The 20,740-nt window shown below is 42.5% G+C and overlaps 2 long non-coding RNA genes across 3 annotated transcripts in view; one reads left to right on the top strand and one right to left on the bottom strand.

Moving 5' to 3' along the window:
• Positions 1–19,865, bottom strand: part of LOC120101749 (uncharacterized) — a 44,607-nt gene extending 24,742 nt beyond the window's left edge. For both annotated transcript variants that reach the window (XR_015684710.1, XR_015684709.1), the window contains exons 1-2: positions 19,721–19,865; positions 15,355–15,428 (exon numbers count right to left, since the gene is read on the bottom strand). This is a non-coding gene — a long non-coding RNA (uncharacterized LOC120101749). The remainder of the gene's footprint in view (positions 1–15,354; positions 15,429–19,720) is intronic.
• A 36-nt stretch (positions 19,866–19,901) lies between these two features.
• Positions 19,902–20,740, top strand: part of LOC102548278 (uncharacterized) — a 33,022-nt gene continuing 32,183 nt past the window's right edge. Inside the window, 1 exon segment of the long non-coding RNA NR_185102.1 lies at positions 19,902–20,036. This is a non-coding gene — a long non-coding RNA (uncharacterized LOC102548278).

Below are 20,740 nucleotides of genomic sequence, written 5' to 3'. Positions count from 1 at the left end.
CAATCAGTAGCCTTCCTCTACTCAAAGGATAAATGGGCTGAGAAAGAAATTAGGGAAACGACACCCTTTACAATAGTCTCAAATAATAGAAAAACCTCAGGATGACTCTAACCAAGCAAGTGAAAGATCTGTATGACCAGAACTTCAAGTCTCTGAAGAAAGAAATTGATGATCTCGGAAGATGGAAAGATTGCCCATGCTCGTGGATTAGCAGGATTAGTATAGTAAAGATGGCCATCTTGCCAAAAGCATTCTACAGATTCATTGCAATCCCCATCAAAATTCCAACTCAATCCTACATAGAGTTAGAAAGAGCAATTTGCAGATTCATTTGGAATAACAAAAAACCCAGGATAGTGAAAACTATCCTCAACAATAAAAAGACTTCTGGGGGAGTCACCATCCCTGACTTCTAGCAGTATTATGGAGCAATAGTCATAAAAACTGTATAGTGTTGGTACAGAGACAGACAAATAGATCAGTGGAACAGAATTGAAGACCCAGAAATGAACCCACACACCTATGGGCACTTCATCTTTGACAAAGGAGCCAAAACCATCCAGTGGATAAAATATAGCATTTTCAACAAATGGTGCTGGTTCAACTGGAGGTCAATGTGTAGAAGAATGCAAATTGATCCATTCTTATTGCCCTGTACAAAGCTCAAGTCCAAGTGGATCAAGGACCTCCACCTAAAACCAGATACACACAAACTAATAGAAGAAAAAGTTGGGAAGAGCCTTGAACACATGGGCACTGGGGAAATTTTCCTGAACAAAACACAAATGGCTTATGTTCTAAAATCAAGAATCAACAAATGGGACCTCACAAAATTGCAAAGCTTCTGCAAGGCAAAGGACACTGTTGTTAGGACAAAACAACAAGCAACAGATGGAGAAAAGTTCTTTACAATCCTACGTCTGAGAGAGGACTAATATACAATATATACAAAGAACTCAAGAAGTTAGACCGCAGGGAAACAAATAACCCTATTAAAAAATGGGGTTCAGAGCTAAACAAAGAATTCACAGCTGAGGAATGCCGAATGGCTGAGAAACACCTAAAGAAATGCTCAACATCCTTAGTCTTCAGGGAAATGCAAATCAAAACAACCCTGAGATTCCACCTCACACCAGGCAGGATGGCTAAGATCAAAAACTCAGGTGACAGCAGATGCTGGCGAGGATGTTGAGGAACATCCCTCCATTGTTGGTGGGATTGCAGACTGGTACAACCATTCTGGAAATCAGTCTGGAGGTTCCTCAGAAAATTGGACATAGTACTACCTGAGGATGCAGCTATACAACTCCTGGGCATATACTCAAATGATGTTCCAACAAATAACAAGGACACATGCTCCACTATGTTCATAGCATCCTAATTTGTAATAGCCAGAAGCTTGAGAGAACCCAGATGCCCTTCAACAGAAGAATGGATACAGAAAATGTGGTACATCTACACAATGGAGGACTACTAAGCTATCAAAAACAATGACTTCATGAAATTAAATAGGCAAATGGATGGAACTAGAAAATATCATCCAGAGTGAGGTAACCCAATCACAAATACACACACACACACACACACACACACACACACACACACACACACACACACACGGTATGCACTCACTGATAAGTGGATATTAGCCCAAAAGCTTGAATTACCCAAGTTACAATCCACAGACCACATGAAGCTCAAGAAGAAGGATTACCAAAGTGTGGATGCTTTACCCCTTCTTAAAAGGGGAACCAAAATATTCAAAGAAGGGGATATGGAGACAAAGTTTGGAGCAGAGAATGAAGAAATGGCCATTTAGAGCCTGCTCTACCTGGGATCCAGCCCATATACATACAGCCACCAAACCCAGACAATAATAATAATGCTGATGCCAAGTACTGCATGTTGACAGGATCCTGATGTAGCTGTGTCCTGAGAGTCTCAGCCAGAGCATGACAAATACAGAGGTGAATGCCAGCAACAAGCCATTGAATTGGGAATGGGATCCCCATTGGAACAGTTAGAGAAAGGATCGGAGGACCTGAAGGGGTTTGCAAACCCATAAGAACAATACCAACAAAACAACGCTCCCAGTGACTAAACCACTATCAAAGACTACACATGGACAGACCCATGTCTCCTGCTGCATGTGTAGCAGAGGATGGCCTTGTTGAGCACAAATGGGAGAAGAAGCCCTTGGTCCTGCCAAGGCTGGATGCCCCAGTGTAGAGGAATGTCAGGGTGGGGAGGCAGGAAAGGGTGGGTGGTTGGGGAGGGGGAACACCCTCGTAGAAGAAAGGGTAGGGGATGGATGGGGGATTATGAATAGGAAACCGGGAAAGGGAATAACATTTGAAATGTAAATAAAAAATATCCAATAATAAAAAGACCATAACCTTGAGTCAGCCAGGTCTCTGAAGTTTACAAGTTTCCTTCAAGTGCCAAGATTCTGGTAAGGGGTCCATAGCAGCAATGCCAGTGATATCAAGGAACACCAAATTAGGTGAGGAAAACAGCAGCTCCCTTAGAGCTAAGGCTCTGGCCACCTCTCTGGGCTGGGGTTCCCACTCAGGACAGGCTCAGAGAAGCTGTTACTAGAGATTCCTCCTCCCCTCCCACCTCTCATTAGATGGTGAGAAGCAATTGTGCCCCTGCCAAATCTCTCAAATTATGAGGAATGATATATCAGAGAGCCAAGTTAGCTGACCCTGAATGACTCTAGGACAGATCAGGGCCATGGATGAGCCCAGACACATGTCTTCAGGCAGGCAGCATGAGAGAAGAAAGCCTTAATATGTTGTAGAGCAACAAGTAATAAAGGATGAGATGAACCAGGAACTGCATTAGATAACAGGAGTGTTACCCATGCTCAGCAATCAGGTGAGCCAGCCCTGGTCCATGGGGGCTGGTTGATTCATAATAAGGGATCAGGGAGACTTTAACCTGTCTGAGTCATAGGGAGTTGACAACTCTGTCCTGCTCTCAGCTTCACCAGGCCACTCAAAGTCATCTGTCAGATTTAGAGAAAGTCACTGATGAGTGTGTGTGTGTGTGTGTGTGTGTGTGTGTGTGTGTGTGTGAGAAAGAGAGAGACAGAGACAGAGAGATAGAGACAGACACACAGAGAGAAACAGAGACAGACAGAGACAGAGAGACAGACAGAGAGATATGGAGAGAGAAAGAGAGAGACAGAGACACACAGTGAGAAACAGAGACAGAGAGACAGAGACAGACAGAGATATGGAGAAAGAGAAGGAGACAGACACACATATAGATATAGTTAGGTAGACATTTCTATTGTGTATTGTATCTATCATTGTATCTACCCATGCAACAGTAAGATCACACAGTAGCAATTTTCAGTATCAAGGATATTGGAAGCCCCATCATGCTTCAGCTAAACATTGAGGAAATCCCACAGCATCAAGGATTGGCAGACAGGTTTCACTCAGAGAATAATGCACTGTCCTCTCAATAAATGTGTGTGCCACTTATCAGCTCACCTAGGTCCTGCCACCTGGAAAGCTTCATTCACAGGGACAGAACCCTTGTCCAGCCTCTCAGTTTCCTAACTGTTTTTTCCTTTTGTACAGGATAGCATAGATAAGGAGAATCCTGCTTTGCATGCTTCAGTCTGTTTGAGTCATGGTGGCATGAGATTCACAGTAGGAACAGGTATGGCTTGAAAGTAGATATCTGATAGTGTGATTTGAGTTGCTATGACGGTAATGTGGGAAAGTAAATCCAGGCTAGGACTGAGCAGTGATTTTCTTAGGCATCTGGATTCTTTAGAGAAATGCTGTTTGTCAGGCCAAACAGCAAATAGAAGAAGTCGGGTGATAAGTGTGACTAGGTATTCTGTCCATGGTTTAGTCTCTGTGTCCACACAACTTGCCTGGTATCTGGGATGCTTTGTAAGGAAGCTATTCAAAGCCTCTGAGAGTTGCCTGGATAGCAGGATTGTTGATGGATAAAACCCTTTTGGACAGTGTTCATCTGCCTGGCACTTCTCAGCCAAGTTTCAAACACCTGCCTCCTGCTCCCTTTGGACCTTAACCTAATCTTACACTCATTCCTAGGAACCTCCTTCCTAGGAATCTGTGCCTACCTCAGAGTCTTGTACCTGTCTTCTAGTGTTTAGAAATGGAGAAATAATTTTGGATATAGAATGGATAGGTAGTTGACTACAATGTGATGGACACCCTCCTGACAAGTCCTGGTAATACCAATCACTTACCAGGCACCCATCTTGGCTCCTATCCTACCCTTACTGGCACCCAAAAAAATTGCTCAGCGTGCTTGAAAGTCTAAGGTAGTTGCAATTCTGAAGAGAGTCCTTCTTCCTGTTAACAAAACAGGAAGGAAGAAGTAATTTCACATGGCTACAGCACAGCCAGGCTGGGTGGAGCTCATCCCTGGTAATGAGAAAGAATGGTTTCATGACCCAAGAGAATAAATGTTGTTAAATAAATAAATAAATGTTATGTCCTTGACATAAATGCATATCTGTCTTAAGAGCCTAGGAATGGGAGGTTATTCACATTGGGTATATGTGAGTAAAGAAAATCAAAACTTGCAAGGTAATGAATTATAGGAGTAATTGGAAGAATGATTGACATACCATTAAAGGCTTTATTTGTGGTTGGAGCAAGGGTCCTTTTTTTAAGATCTAGGACTACTGAGATTTCACCTCACACCAGTGAGAATGGCTAAGATCAAAAACTCAGGTGACAGCAGATGCTGGCAAGGATGTGGAGAAAGAGGAACACTCCTCCATTGTTGGTGGGATTGCAGACTGGTAAAACCATTCTGGAAATCAGTCTGGAGGTTCCTCAGAAAATTGGACATTGAACTGCCTGAGGATCCAGCTATACCTCTCTTGGGCATATACCCAAAAGATGCCTCAACATATAAAAGAGACACGTGCTCCACTATGTTCATCTCAGCCTTATTTATAATAGCCAGAAAATGGAAAGAACCGAGATGCCCTTCAACAGAGGAATGGATACAGAAAATGTGGTACATCTACACAATGGAATATTACTCAGCTATCAAAAACAACGAGTTTATGAAATTCGTAGGCAAATGGTTGGAACTGGAAAATATCATCCTGAGTGAGCTAACCCAATCACAGAAAGACATACATGGTATGCACTCATTGATAAGTGGCTATTAGCCCAAATGCTTGAATTACCCTAGTTCCCTAGAACAAACGAAACTCAAGACGGATGATCAAAATGTGAATGCTTCACTCCTTCTTTAAATGAGGAAAAAGAATACCCTTGGCAGGGAAGGGAGAGGCAAAAATTAAAACAGAGACTGAAGGAACACCCAATCAGAGCCTGCCCCACATGTGGCCCATACATATACAGCCACCCAATTAGACAAGATGGATGAAGCAAAGAAGTGCAGACAGACAGGAGCCGGATGTAGATCGCTCCTGAGAGACACAGCCAGAATACAGCAAATACAGAGGCGAATGCCAGCAGCAAACCACTGAACTGAGAATAGGTCCCCCGTTGAAGGAATCAGAGAAAGAACTGGAAGAGCTTGAAGGGGCTCGAGACCCCAAAAGTACAACAATGTCAAGCAACCAGAGCTTCCAGGGACTAAGCCACTACCTAAAGACTATATATGGACTGACCCTGGACTCTGACCCCATAGGTAGCAATGAATATCCTAGTAAGAGCACCAGTGGAAGGGGAAGCCCTGGGTCCTGCTAAGACTGAACCCCCAGTGAACTAGACTATGGGGGGAGGGCGGCAATGGGGGGAGGGTTGGGAGGGGAACACCCATAAGGAAGGGGAGGGGGGAGGGGGATTTTGCCCGGAAACCGGGAAAGGGAATAACACTTGAAATGTATATAAGAAATACTCAAGTTAATAAAAAAAAAATATCAAATAAAAGAAAAAAAAAGATCTAGGACTAATTGGTATCCACTATCAAGCTGGTGTGCCATACCTTCTGAACTTGGTTATATGCATAAGGAATTCCTGTGGTCTCTCTTGTGAGCACTTGTAGACAAGTGAGGTCCATGACAGAATGCTTTCCTGTCTTTATCTAGAAAACCTATGTTGCACTTACGATTCTCAGATGCCAGGAGGACTCAGAGTATGACTGTTTATGTAGAGGGCAGGAGTCTCATAGAAGTGCTATGTCATTTTAAAACATTGGCTAGTAATCAATACACAGACAATATGAGGAATGAGTAGGTTAAGGCCTGTTAGAAAAATGGTGTACTATGATTAGGATAGCCACCATCAAATAACAAATCACTCAACAGATTAATTGCAGGAGGCAGCTTTTGACCTCGCTGAGAAATGTGAAAAAGACTGTAAGTTGTAGTGAAAGGTAATATAGGACCAGAGATTTTGTTGGGCTCCACGTGTGGTCATACTATGAGTTATCAGAATTACGGGGATGAGACCAGAGCACGTGCTGCATACTGCTGGCTGCTGCTTCTACAAAGCTCCAAGACAGCTTTTGTAATACATTTCCATCATGGACAGGGCTGCTCTGGGGATAGTGTGGGGGGGCATAATTGGTAGGGGCTGTGCAGAATTTCTCAATGGATAATTTAGCTCCCCATTCACCAACCTCACGGGAGAAAGAGAGACGAGTGAAACATCTGGCTACTGATGGCAGTCTTTTCCTGGGTATTGTGCTCATAAGGTATGGGAAGGGGAAGGATGATGGCTGAGGTGGCAGCCCACTTGCTGCTTTGGCTGATGGTTTAGTGTTATCTGAGTGAAAACTAGTCACTTTCTTTTGGGGAAGCCTGGCAAGCAACGATTACCACCTACACTGGGAACCTGATAGCTTCCAGCAGAGACATGATATTGGGCAGGGTCTCTTGATAGGGTGTTTGGTATCAACCTTTCCAAATGTCAGCATTGGTATGAACCCCATGGGAGTCGCCTGAGACAGGACTGACCCTCAGCTAGACCCAAGACCAGATGTTCTTGTTGTAACACAAGTTTACCTTGGGTTAAAGATTTTTGTTCGTAAAACCAGGAAGACAATTTAAACTCTAAAATGGACACCTCTCAGCCCCACCAGTAAGAGGGACCCCCCTTGCTCAGCAAGGAGTCTTTTGGACCTTGCCTGTGTTTCCACACTCCCTGATGATGATTGTACATTCAGACTGTATGCCTGTTAAGGGTTGGTTAACACAGGGACAGACGTCACTATAATAACAGGTCCACTCAGATTTATTTACCTTATGATTGGGATTGCTTTCTGTATTACCCTTAAGGAAAGTGGCTTGGCAAAGAGAATTTAAAGAATTCTACCATTTTCCTTATGATATTCCCCAACATATTATTAGGTTCCATCAGCATTCAAAAATGGTGGCATGGTTCACAGTCTGGTTGGATAAACACATGCCACAGGACAATTTTCTTACTGCCTTATCCCAGCTGCCAGTTAGAGCTAAACCCCATAGCACAAGCCCCTTATCTTTTGCCCCATTCCCCTGGCAACTATGATCTTTCTTGATGCTAATAAAGCTAGATATGTGGGTCTTATTCATAGACTGTGCAAAAGGACACTCTCCCTAATCCTGACTCGGGGCAACTATGTGAATTATTGTTGCCTTGACCCAGACAGCCACCACTGTGGGGACTGTCAATGTGGTAGTCTCTAAGTCAGCTGAGGTGCTACAGGCACAGTACTAATCCACATCTTTATCAAGCCACACATATTTAACAACAACACATAACCTTACGGGCAGAAGAGACATGTATCTATTGGCCCGAGTCTACCAGCAAATTTTCTGGCCTTCTGACACTTGGAACCATAGCGGGGATAAACTTGAAGCTCAAGGTGAAGGCCTGAATGTTCTGTTACGCTTGGAGGAAGGAGCAGGGAGGCCCCTGGAACAGAATAGATGTATACTTTGGTCATACTGTGCACTCAACTGTTGGTGTGTCTGCACATAGGCATAGGCATCTTCAAATAATGCACAAATAATACGACTGGCTCATGGAAACAAAAAAATGGCCTGTACTGTTTATCATATACCTCAGTGAACTTCTTCTTCTTTTTTTTTATTAACTTGAGTATTTCTTATATACATTTCGAGTGTTATTCCCTTTCCTGGTTTCCAGGCAAACATCCCCCTCCCTCCTCCCCTTCCTTATGGGTGTTCCCCTCCCAACCCTCCCCCCATTGCCGCCCTCCCCCCCACAGTCTAGTTCACTGGGGATTCAGTCTTAGCAGGACCCAGGGCTTCCCCTTCCACTGGTGCTCTTACTAGGATATTCATTGCTACCTATGAGGTCAGAGTCCAGGGTCAGTCCATGTATAGTCTTTAGGTAGTGGCTTAGTCCCTGGAAGCTCTGGTTGCTTGGCATTGTTGTACATATGGGGTCTCGAGCCCCTTCAAGCTCTTCCAGTTCTTTCTCTGATTCCTTCAACGGGGGTCCTATTCTCAGTTCAGTGGTTTGCTGCTGGCATTCGCCTCTGTATTTGCTGTATTCTGGCTGTGTCTCTCAGGAGCGATCTACATCCGGCTCCTGTCTGTCTGCACTTCTTTGCTTCATCCATCTTGTCTAATTGGGTGGCTGTATATGTATGGGCCACATGTGGGGCAGGCTCTGAATGGGTGTTCCTTCAGTCTCTGTTTTAATCTTTGCCTCTCCCTTCCCTGCCAAGGGTATTCTTTTTCCTCATTTAAAGAAGGAGTGAAGCATTCACATTTTGATCATCCGTCTTGAGTTTCATTTGTTCTAGGGATCTAGGGTAATTCAAGCATTTGGGCAAATAGCCACTTATCAATGACTGCATACCATGTATGTCTTTCTGTGATTGGGTTAGCTCACTCAGGATGATATTTTCCAGTTCCAACCATTTGCCTACGAATTTCATAAACTCGTTGTTTTTGATAGCTGAGTAATATTCCATTGTGTAGATGTACCACATTTTCTGTATCCATTCCTCTGTTGAAGGGCATCTGGGTTCTTTCCAGCTTCTGGCTATTATAAATAAGGCTGCGATGAACATAGTGGAGCACGTGTCTCTTTTATATGTTGAGGCATCTTTTGGGTATATGCCCAAGAGAGGTATAGCTGGATCCTCAGGCAGTTCAATGTCCAATTTTCTGAGGAACCTCCAGACTGATTTCCAGGATGGTTTTACCAGTCTGTAATCCCACCAACAATGGAGGAGTGTTCCTCTTTCTCCACATCCTCGCCAGCATCTGCTGTCACCTGAGTTTTTGATCTTAGCCATTCTCACTGGTGTGAGGTGAAATCTCAGGGTTGTTTTGATTTGCATTTCCCTTATGACTAAAGATGTTGAACATTTCTTTAGGTGTTTCTCAGCCATTCGGCATTCCTCAGCTGTGAATTCTTTGTTTAGCTCTGAACCCCATTTTTTAATAGGGTTATTTGTTTCCCTGCGGTCTAACATCTTGAGTTCTTTGTATATTTTGGATATAAGGCCTCTATCTGTTGTAGGATTGGTAAAGATCTTTTCCCAATCTGTTGGTTGCCGTTTTGTCCTAACCACAGTGTCCTTTGCCTTACAGAAGCTTTGCAGTTTTATGAGATCCCATTTGTCGATTCTTGATCTTAGAGCGTAAGCCATTGGTGTTTTGTTCAGGAAATTTTTTCCAGTGCCCATGTGTTCCAGATGCTTCCCTAGTTTTCCTTCTATTAGTTTGAGTGTGTCTGGTTTGATGTGGAGGTCCTTGATCCACTTGGACTTAAGCTTTGTACAGGGTGATAAGCATGGATCGATCTGCATTCTTCTACATGTTGCCCTCCAGTTGAACCAGCACCATTTGCTGAAAATGCTATCTTTTTTCCATTGGATGGTTTTGGCTCCTTTGTCAAAAATCAAGTGCCCATAGGTGTGTGGGTTCATTTCTGGGTCTTCAATTCTATTCCATTGGTCTATCTGTCTGTCTCTGTACCAATACCATGCAGTTTTTATCACTATTGCTCTGTAATACTGCTTGAGTTCAGGGATAGTGATTTCCCCTGAAGTCCTTTTATTGTTGAGGATAGCTTTAACTGGTTTATCTGTTCCTGATTTAACTTCACTACCTGGTATCTGTCTAGGAAATTGTCCATTTCCTGAAGATTTTCAAGTTTTGTTGAATATAGGTTTTTATAGTAAGATCTGATGATGTTTTGAATTTCCTCTGAATCTGTAGTTATGTCTCCCTTTTCATTTCTGATTTTGTTAATTTGGACACACTCTCTGTGTCCTCTTGTTAGTCTGGCTAAGGGTTTATCTATCTTGTTGATTTTCTCAAAGAACCAACTTTTGGTTCTGTTGATTCTTTCTATGGTCCTTTTTGTTTCTACTTGGTTGATTTCAGCTCTGAGTTTGATTATTTCCTGCCTTCTACTCCTCCTGGGTGTATTTGCTTCTTTTTGTTCTAGAGCTTTTAGGTGTGCTGTCAAGCTGCTGACATATGCTCTTTCCTGTTTCTTTCTGCAGGCACTCAGCGCTATGAGTTTTCCTCTTAGCACAGCTTTCATTGTGTCCCATAAGTTTGGGTATGTTGTACCTTCATTTTCATTAAATTCTAAAAAGTTTTTAATTTCTTTCTTTATTTCTTCCTTGACCAGGTTATCATTGAGTAGAGCATTGTTCAATTTCCACGTATATGTGGGCGTTTTTCCCTTATTGTTATTGAAGACCAGTTTTAGGCCGTGGTGGTCCGATAGCACGCATGGGATTATTTCTATCTTTCTGTACCTGTTGAGGCCCGTTTTTTGACCAATTATATGGTCAATTTTGGAGAAAGTACCATGAGGAGCTGAGAAGAAGGTATATCCTTTTGCTTTAGGATAGAATGTTCTATAAATATCCGTTAAGTCCATTTGGCTCATGACTTCTCTTATTCTGTCGACATCACTGTTTAATTTCTGTTTCCATGATCTGTCCATTGATGAGAGTGGGGTGTTGAAATCTTCCACTATTATTGTGTGAGGTGCAATGTGTGTTTTGAGCTTTAGTAAGGTTTCTTTTACGTATGTACGTGCCCTTGTATTTGGGGCATAGATATTTAGGATTGAGAGTTCATCTTGGTGGATTTTTCCTTTGATGAATATGAAGTGTCCTTCCTTATCTTTTTTGATGACTTTTAGTTGAAAATTGATTTTATTTGATATTAGAGTGGCTACTCCAGCTTGCTTCTTCTGACCATTTGCTTGGAAAGTTCTTTTCCAGCCTTTCACTCTGAGGTAGTGTCTGTCTTTGTCTCTGAGGTGTGTTTCCTGTAGGCAGCAGAATGCAGGGTCCTCGTTGCGTATCCAGTTTGTTAATCTATTTCTTTTTATTGGGGAGTTGAGGCCATTGATGTTGAGAGATATTAAGGAATAGTGATTATTGCTTCCTGTTATATTCATATTTGGATGTGAGGTTATGTTTGTGTGCTTTCATTCTCTTTGTTTTGTTGCCAAGATGATTAGTTTCTTGCTTCTTCTAGGGTATAGCTTGCCTCCTTATGTTGGGCTTTACCATTTATTATCCTTTGTAGTGCTGGATTTGTAGAAAGATATTGTGTAAATTTGGTTTTGTCATGGAATATCTTGGTTTCTCCATCTATGTTAATTGAGAGTTTTGCTGGATACAGTAACCTGGGCTGGCATTTGTGTTCTCTTAGGGTCTGTATGACATCAGTCCAGGATCTTCTGGCCTTCATAGTTTCTGGGGAGAAGTCTGGTGTGATTCTGATAGGTCTGCCTTTATATGTTACTTGACCTTTTTCCCTTACTGCTTTTAATATTCTTTCTTTATTTTGTGCGTTTGGTGTTTTGACAATTATGTGACAGGAGGTGTTTCTTTTCTGGTCCAATCTATTTGGAGTTCTGTAGGCTTCTTGTATGCCTATGGGTATCTCTTTTTTTTAGGTTAGGGAAGTTTTCTTCTATGATTTTGTTGAAGATATTTACTGGTCCTTTGAGCTGGGAGTCTTCACTCTCTTCTATACCTATTATCCTTAGGTTTGATCTTCTCATCGAGTCCTGGATTTCCTGTATGTTTTGGACCAGTAGCTTTTTCCACTTTACATTATCTTTGACAGTTGAGTCTATGACTTCTATGGAATCTTCTGCTCCTGAGATTCTCTCTTCTATCTCTTGTATTCTGTTGGTGAAGCTTGTATCTACGGCTCCTTGTCTCTTCTTTTGGTTTTCTATATCCAGGGGTGTTTCCATGTGTTCTTTCTTGATTGCTTCTATTTCCATTTTTAATTCCTTCAACTGTTTGATTGTGTTTTCCTGGAATTCTTTCAGGGATTTTTGTGTCTCCTCTCTATGGGCTTCTACTTGTTTATGTTTTCCTGGAATTCTTCCAGGGATTTTTGCGATTCCTCTCTGTAGGCTTCTACTTGTTTATTAATGTTTTCCTGTGTTTCTCTAAGGGAGTTCTTCACGTCTTTCTTGAAGTCCTCCAGCATCATGATCAAATATGATTTTGAAACTAGATCTTGCTTTTCTGGTGTGTTTAGATATTCCATGTTTGTTTTGGTGGGAGAATTGGGCTCCGATGATGCCATGTAGTCTTGGTTTCTGTTGCTTGGATTCCTGCGCTTGCCTCTCGCCATCAGATTATCTCTAGTGTTACTTTGTTCTGCTATTTCTGACAGTGGCTAGACTGTCCTATAAGCCTGTGTGTCAGGAGTGCTGTAGACCTATTTTCCTCTCTTTCAGTCAGTTATGGGGACAGAGTGTTCTGCTTTCGGGCGTGTTGGTTTTCCTCTCTACAGGTCTTCAGCTGTTCCTGTGGGCCTGTGTCTTGAGTTCACCAGGTAGGTCACTTGCAGCAGAAAAGTTGGTCTTACCTGTGGTCCTGAGGCTCAAGTTCGCTCGCGGGGTGCTGCCCTTGGGCTCTCTGTGGCGGCAGCAACCAGGAAGACCTGCGCCGCTCCTTCCGGGAGCTTCAGTGCATCAGGGTTCCAGATGGTCTTTGGCTTTTTCCTCTGGCGTCCGAGATGTGTGTGCAGAGAGCAGTCTCTTCTGGTTTCCCAGGCTTGTCTGCCTCTCTGAAGGTTTAGCTTTCCCTCCCACGGGATTTGGGTGCAGAGAACTGTTTATCCGGTCTGTTTCCTTCAGGTTCCGGCGGTGTCTCAGGCAGGGGTCCTGCCGCTCCTGGGCCCTCCCCCACGGGAGCCCAGAGGCCTTATACAGTTTCCTCTTGGGCCAGGGATGTGGGCAGGGGTGAGCAGTGTTGGTGGTCTCTTCCGCTCTGCAGCCTCAGGAGTGCCCACCTGACCAGGCGGTGAGGTCTCTCTCTCTCACGGGGTCTGGGAGCAGAGACCTCAGTGAACTTCTATACACAGAAAGCTCTCTTTCAAGGCAGTTCTGAAGCAGCAGGGCTGTTATGTTAATAAAGTTTACTCAGGGCCCATACCGGTGCCATCAGGTTTATTTTTTATACCAAAGTCTCTGATCATTACAGCCACATATTCCAGTTCTTCAAAATGAACTTCTGAGATAGATTAGTTAACTGGCAGTCTGAATTCCCTCAGCCCCTTGTGCAAACCCCATAGAACTTGACATCATTTTTCTGAGTGCTTTCCAGAAAATGTTTGATCTCAAAAAAGCAAGAGTCACCAGGCTGCTGCTCCAGTGGTTGAGCTCCTGGTGGTTGATGTCAAGCTTTGTTCTCCTCCTTACCACAGGCACTGAAGTCTCTGGCGAGGGCCTGATCCATGGGTGCCCCACAACAGAGACCACAGTCACATCCACAGTGGTGGAGCCATTAGGCCTGGCTGCCCAGGCACAGTAGCAGGGAATCCACCTGCAGGTGGTGAAGCTGCTGCTGGAGGCCTTGCTGCAGGCGATGGCCTGTTAACAGCTTTCACTCACACACACTCACACACACACACACACACACACACACACACACAATACAGAGACAAAGATGAAGCAGAGACTGATGGAATGGCCAATCAATAAATGGCCCACTTTGAAACTTTTCCTGTGGATGAGGACCAGTCCCTGACACTATTAATGATGCTCTTTTATGCTTGCAGAAAAGAGCCTACCATAACTCTCCTCCGAGATGCTCTACACCTCAGCTGACTGAAAGCAGACTTAAGAGCTGAGAATGAAGGTGTGCACTGTAGCTAACTCAGCACAAGGGGGCGCTCAGGGCCATTTGACTGTGCTTGTCTGCTCTGGAGTCTTGGGGTCTCCGTGGAATCTGCCCACTACCCAAGACAGGAAGGTTGTCATTATTATCAACCTTGACATTGTTTCTTAGTTCCTCCAGGAGGCGGATAAGCTGTGTGAAGAAGAAAGGCTACATCTTCTGAAAGAGGACATTGTTGGCATTAAGAAATTGAGACTTCACAACTCCACAAGAAGTGTTCTTTAGCCAAAGCACCATGAACTAGATTGAACAAACACTGTGTTAAGGAAGGGGATAATGACAGTTTTCCCTGTCTGGGACTGAGAGTGTGAATATAAGAAGTACTTAGAGGGGTTGGGGATTTAGCTCAGTGGTAGAGCGCTTGCCTAGGAAGCGCAAGGCCCTGGGTTCGGTCCCCAGCTCCGAAAAAAAGAACCAAAAAAAAAAAAAAAAAAGAAGAAGTACTTAGAGACCTCTCTCATGACCTCACCATAAACAAGCAACAAAGGGTTAAAAGGACAAGAGTGAAAAAACAGACAAAGCAAAAAACTGTACCAAAACAAATAAACAAACAAACAAAAAAAAAGAAACGAAAACTTTCTTGCACTCACTCTCCTTCTGGTTACTCTCTTGTCTGTCTTTAGTTCATATTGTAAAACTAACACAGGCTTTCTTCGCTTTTCCTGCATTTTTAAAAATTCCAGTTGCTGCCTCACAGCACTGCCAGGGATCCCTGGAAGGCCCTCAATTTTAAGTGCTTCCCAATGTTGGAGGATTCCTTGCACCTACTGAAGCACGGAACACCTGTGTGGTACAGATGTCACCAGTACCTTAGCCAAAGTCACTCGGCAGGAGTTGGAAGCCAAAGGGCTGAGCTGAGTCTGCCTTTGACCAGAGCTCCTCTCTGCACCTTAGTGTGACGCTGGGTGGCGTCTGTTCACAGCACTCATCCTTGGCTTGAGAGAGAATGCCCCTTAGTGTCTCTGAACGAACTAAAGATCTTACAGTAGCTTTTCTATCCATATAATAAAATATTTCCCACTATACAAATATACACTCAAAATACAGACATGACTTATTTCAATACTGAGATTAGAGTTTCTTAAGTGAATCATTTCTTGGGTTATATATTCTTTTTGAATATATATATTATGTATTTATACACACACATATATATGTATATATATATATATATATATCCTCAAAAGTCAATTGTAAGCCTCTCCATTATAATCTCCTCTGTGTTAGACTTAAAATACTTACAGATAAAGAAGCAAAGTTTCATGATTTGTCTTCATTTTCACTGCTAAATCCATAGATTCTTCCACTGAAGGAGCCTATGAAGAAGTGCAAAGCAAATGAAATAAATTAACAGCTTAAAATTATATTAGAAAAGCTAAATGTGAATCCATCTGCCGTGACCTTAGCAGAGTTCTTACTGCCAGTGTCATGAACAAACTTCCAACCCCTGCCTATCATTTATCAAGAGGAAGACGCCAAGGAGAGTTGGCTTCACCCTATTTCGTAGGAATGAAGGGTTGCTCTAGGCCTAGCCATTCTGTTCGTGAACACTCAAGCACCAAGTACACTGTCCTCCAAAGTCTGGCTATCACAAAATTGGCTTTAAACTGGCACCTGAGAAAATCTTATCCATGTGTAACTGTGTGGTGAGTCCTGAATATCCTACTAGAGAATCACCAGACCCGGTGCCATTGTGGGAAGCTCCCTATCATGGGAACCAGCTGGTGTCTCGCCATATTCAGGAGCTTGGCATCTTCCAGTCATTTCACTTTGGCTAGTGAGAGACCAGCTTTACTGGCTTCGCTTTGTGATGTGCTTCGCTTCCCATTTATAGATGAATAGTTTAACCCCTCCCTGTAAATAAAACAGTGCAAGATTCAGAATAAAGCCCTATACCATTTAATCAATCAGAATAAGTGATATTCTGATTAAATTTACATCCCGTAACTTTTTTTTTTTGTTTAGGGAATTTAGTAATTTGTTCAGAGTACCTCAAATGACTTCTGGAGAGCTATGTTTTTAAAAATTATTTTCAGTTGCATTTGCTTAAAACAATGAAAACAATATCAAGTTATTTAAATCTAAGAAGTATAACCAAATAATGGAAAGTGTATGTATTTATTCTAAAATATAGTTTCATATATTCCCATCTTATTTGTGATTAGACCACATCTACCTGACTCACATAGCCAGCCAGTAAGGGTTGAGCATAAAGTTGCAATTTATCAAACTGACAACTCTTACTCTTCACCACATTGTTTGGTTTCCAAGGATTGGTGTATTTACTATGGGACACACAAAAAGTTTGTATACATGAGACACAAAATAATGGAGAAGTTTTCAGATTAAAGTTATGGATTAGAGGGGTTGGGGATTTAGCTCAGTGGTAGAGCGCTTGCCTAGGAAGCGCAAGGCCCTGGGTTCGGTCCCCAGCTCCGAAAAAAGGAACCAAAAAAAAAAAGTTATGGATTAGATATCCATATGAAGATGGTGAATCCCCAAATTAAGTCTGTAGGAATTTCACAATAGAGGAAACATTACTACCGACAGCTCATACATTGTTAATTGTACAGAGGAAAGGTTGGGAATTGTACAACACTGTCTTCCAGGCATAACATGTTTGCGGCAGTGTTAAACTCATAGCAACTGTAATGACATCCACACGGTGGAGCATATCCACACCCTATCATGGACGCACAGTTTCCAACTTCTTCCGAAGATTCATAGGAAGGTAATAGTTGCTAAGGGAAAGGGCTCAGGAGGCCACCACACACTTTGAGGACCTTAAAGTAGCTAATGGTTCTGAGAGAGGGAAAGACATTTTCTTCAGTGGTGTAGCCACCGGTTAAGGTGTCAAAGGTGATACACACGCATGCACACGCACACGTACACGCACACACACTCACGCACAAATCACAGATGCATGGTTCAGGAAGGGCACATGAATCTCCACTCCGAGGAACAATTTACAGTTCATAGCTACTAGGAGAAGGAGAGTCACTTTTCTTTAGGCGTATGGTTCATGGTAGATTGAGAATGCTCTAAGGGATGGCCCCACATCCATGTGTCCATGGGCAGCACTAATTACACTCAATAGACAGATTTTTAAAAGTAATAATAGGAAGTAGAAAGATGGCGCAGCAGCAGTTGCAATCGCTTGCTGCACTTGCAGAAGCTGTAGGAAATACTTAGAACATTCAGTTCTCAGCACCTGCATAGCGACTGGTGACATCTCTATTTCCTCTTCCAGGGGATTTGACCTCCGTGGGCACCAGGCACACATGTGCTGCTCATATGTACATGAAGACAAACCATCCATACACAAAACAATACAATTTTTTAAAAGTAAATGCATCATAAAATTTAAAGTCGAATGTGAGCTTGACATAATTGTTCACACCTTTAAATCCAGCACCTGAACGAGGCAGATCTCTCGCTATTTGAGGCCAGCATGGTCTATATAATGAGTTCTAGTAGAGACAGAGCTACATAGTGAGACCACCTTTAAAAAAAACTAACAACAACAACAATAACAATAATAGTTATAATAATAACTAATAATGTCAGATATCATGGCTCAGAATTCTAATTCTAGCACCAAAAAGTCAAGAAGATCCTTACTTCAAGACTATTCTAAAACTACATAGCAAGATTCAGTCCTAACTACATATACTGAAAGAAAAATTTAAGCCCAATATCTCTGTCACATATTAAATTTTTTCTCATAATTTGGCTTAATGCCTTGAGTAAAATTAAGGGATATAAGAAAAATGGTACAGGAATGAAACTTTATGAAACGAAACTGGAAAACACCAAAACAATGTTGAAGAAATTATATTGTCAAAGTAATTACAATCAAAGCATTAGATCAGACAGGAAACGTTGGCAGGACCAGTGGTTGCCAAAAGGCCAAAGGCTAAAGCTGAGAGTAGAAACACTGAGGAAGCTGAAGGGAGGGTCACAAAACAGGCACTGACCCTCCCAGTACCAGGTTTAGGCTAAGAACGGATGACTGGATTTAGTACAGGGAAACTGGACCATCTGTGACCTGAAGAATTATCAGTAGACATGAATGCCTACACCATTCCAATCCCAAAGAAAACTACCTGAAAGGCAGTAGGAGGAGGGAGTGTGAACACAAAGAACCCAGAGAACTTTTGCTCAACAATGAGAAGTGGATAATGTACTAATAGGCAAGGACACAGTTAAAAGGAAGGTATTCGAGGCAGGAGGTCCAGGCATGTGCATGGACAAAGACCAAAGGCCAACCTCTTCCGGAGATACTTATTTTTGTCATTGTCTACCTTGTCCTTTGTGGCAGACTCACTGGCACCCGGGGAACACAAACTTAGCTAGAGTGGCAAGCCAGTGAGCTCCAGGGGAGAAGGTCTTCCTCTCGTCAGGGTCAGGGTAATCAACACAAAATACCAACCTAGGCTCCTACATAGGAACAGGGTATCAAGAATAACGTCTTCATTCTCACAACCAAGGACATTTTACCAACCAAGATCCTCCTCAGATCAGAGGTATTTTTATGAGCAATGCTAATAAGATTATATGTTTCTGTAGGTAGAATTCCATGCTCTTAAAATATTTGTTACGTTCTATTTACAGAACCTGTTAATGCAACAATGTTGGGACTAGGGATGTATTTTGACATACTATGTCTGTTCATATTTGCTTGGCTCTGTAAGTTTGATGACAAGGACATAGTGGTAGCAGTGTGCAGTACACAACAGCTGTTCACACACATTGCTGTGGGCCAAGCAGAGAGAATCCGTGAGATATTTTATGGTTGAAAACCAGTAAGTGCCATCTTCCATTGTCCAGAAGCTTCCAGAATTTCCCCAAATAGCAAAGCTGGAGAGAAGACCAACCAAGAATTCAAAACAGGAGTCTATAGGGCACATTTCAGGTTCAAACCATATTAAGGATCTTTCAAGGTGTAACCAAGCTGAGTTCATGAGACTAGAGTGGGCTCTAATCTGTTGGCTTTCATATACAGTGTAAAGCACATAGACTAGATACACAGGAGCCTTTAAAGGAAAGGCATGCAGACAGTGTAGTGATGGAGAGTCAAAAGTCAAGAGACATCTGGGATTGCAAACCAACATCTGAAGCTTACATGCTCTCTAAGAGCTTCCAGTATGCCCATCCCTGACAAGACCTTGGTTTTAAACTCCTAGACACCAGAGTGTGAGACAATAGATTTATCTTAATTCAAGTTTGTTACATCAGTCCTAGGAATGCCAATTCATCTCCCTCCCCTGACACCATTCCACCATCAACTGCTGGGATATCTTTCCATAGTAAAGGAGTCTTTAAAAACATGGAGTAACCTGCTACAGATAGGTACAAAAATCTAATGGGCAGGCAAAGCTGTTAGCTACTTTACCAGTCAAGAAAATGAAACAGTGCTAAACTGTCTACTACACTTAGTTTAAAAAAAAAAATCCGTGAACCCAGGAAGCTCATTTAAAGGGGAAAAACAATAATGGACTCCCACAGAGAATACGTGTATTAGGCAGATATTAGATATTTTTGTTAAATGTTTAAACTTTTAGCTGTCTAAAATTTTAGACATATACTACATTTAACCCCTTTTCACCTGAAACCGTCTCCCCGAGCGCACAGCCTTGGCATCCAGAGGAGTCCTCCAAGCACAGGCAGGAGCACCGCCCACCAACTGCTTCATCCAGAGGCCTTTGCGCAGAAGCAACAGCAAAGCTTGTTAACTGCTTTACCCAGAAGCCTTTGCGCTCAAATATAATGCACGCCAACTGCCCCACCCAGAAGCCTTTGCTGCTCAAATATAATGCACCACAAGTGCCTCATCTAGAGCCCTTTGAGCCCCAGGCAACTGGAATAACTGTACAGGAAAGACTAATGTCATCAACTCAGGCAGAAAAACACTGCAACTGGAGGTGGCTGTGAGCTTCCTGAAAGCCTAAGTTATTTCTTTTTCTTTCTTTCTTTCTTTCTTTCTTTCTTTCTTTCTTTCTTTCTTTCTTTCTTTCTTTCTTTCTTTCTTTCTTTTTTAAAGATTTATTTATTTTATGTATACAAGTACACTGTAGCTGTCTTCAGACCAGAAGAGGGCATCGGATCCCTTGACAGATGGTTGTGAGCCACCATGTGGTTGCTGGGAATCAAACTCAGGAACTCTGGAAGAGCAGTCGGTGCTCTTAACCGCTGAGCCATCTCTCGAGCCCCTAAGTTATTTCTAATGAAGTTCGTGTCCCCATCAAGAAGAGCTGTGTATTCAATCACGGTCCTCCAGAATTCCAGATGTGTCAATTGCACAGCTCTTAAGTTCTAAGAAAGATAGAATTTGTTTATTGGTGGGAGAAAATGAAATATTGGCAACATTGTACAGAAAACCAAGTTTAAAGATCTCTCAGTATGGCCGAGTAAGTACTGAAGTAAAGATAAATAGCTAAAAACATCAATTATGCCCAGTCAGCACTTTTAATGTAAACGTTTTTAGGACAGACTGACCACCTGGTACTGGATGTCCCATTACAGGGTTTATCCCTAGAGTACACTCATTTAACCTCTTTTGGCAATTTTTCACTGCCTCTAACATTTCTTGTAGTGCTCTTGTGAGACTTCCTCTGATAATGTTGCA

This window comes from Rattus norvegicus, chromosome 3 (genome assembly GCF_021556685.1).
Source record: "Rattus norvegicus strain SHRSP/BbbUtx chromosome 3, alternate assembly SHRSP_T2T, whole genome shotgun sequence".
In the NCBI taxonomy this organism is placed as follows: Eukaryota; Metazoa; Chordata; class Mammalia; order Rodentia; family Muridae; genus Rattus; species Rattus norvegicus.
This window is presented reverse-complemented; position numbering and strand designations above follow the sequence as displayed.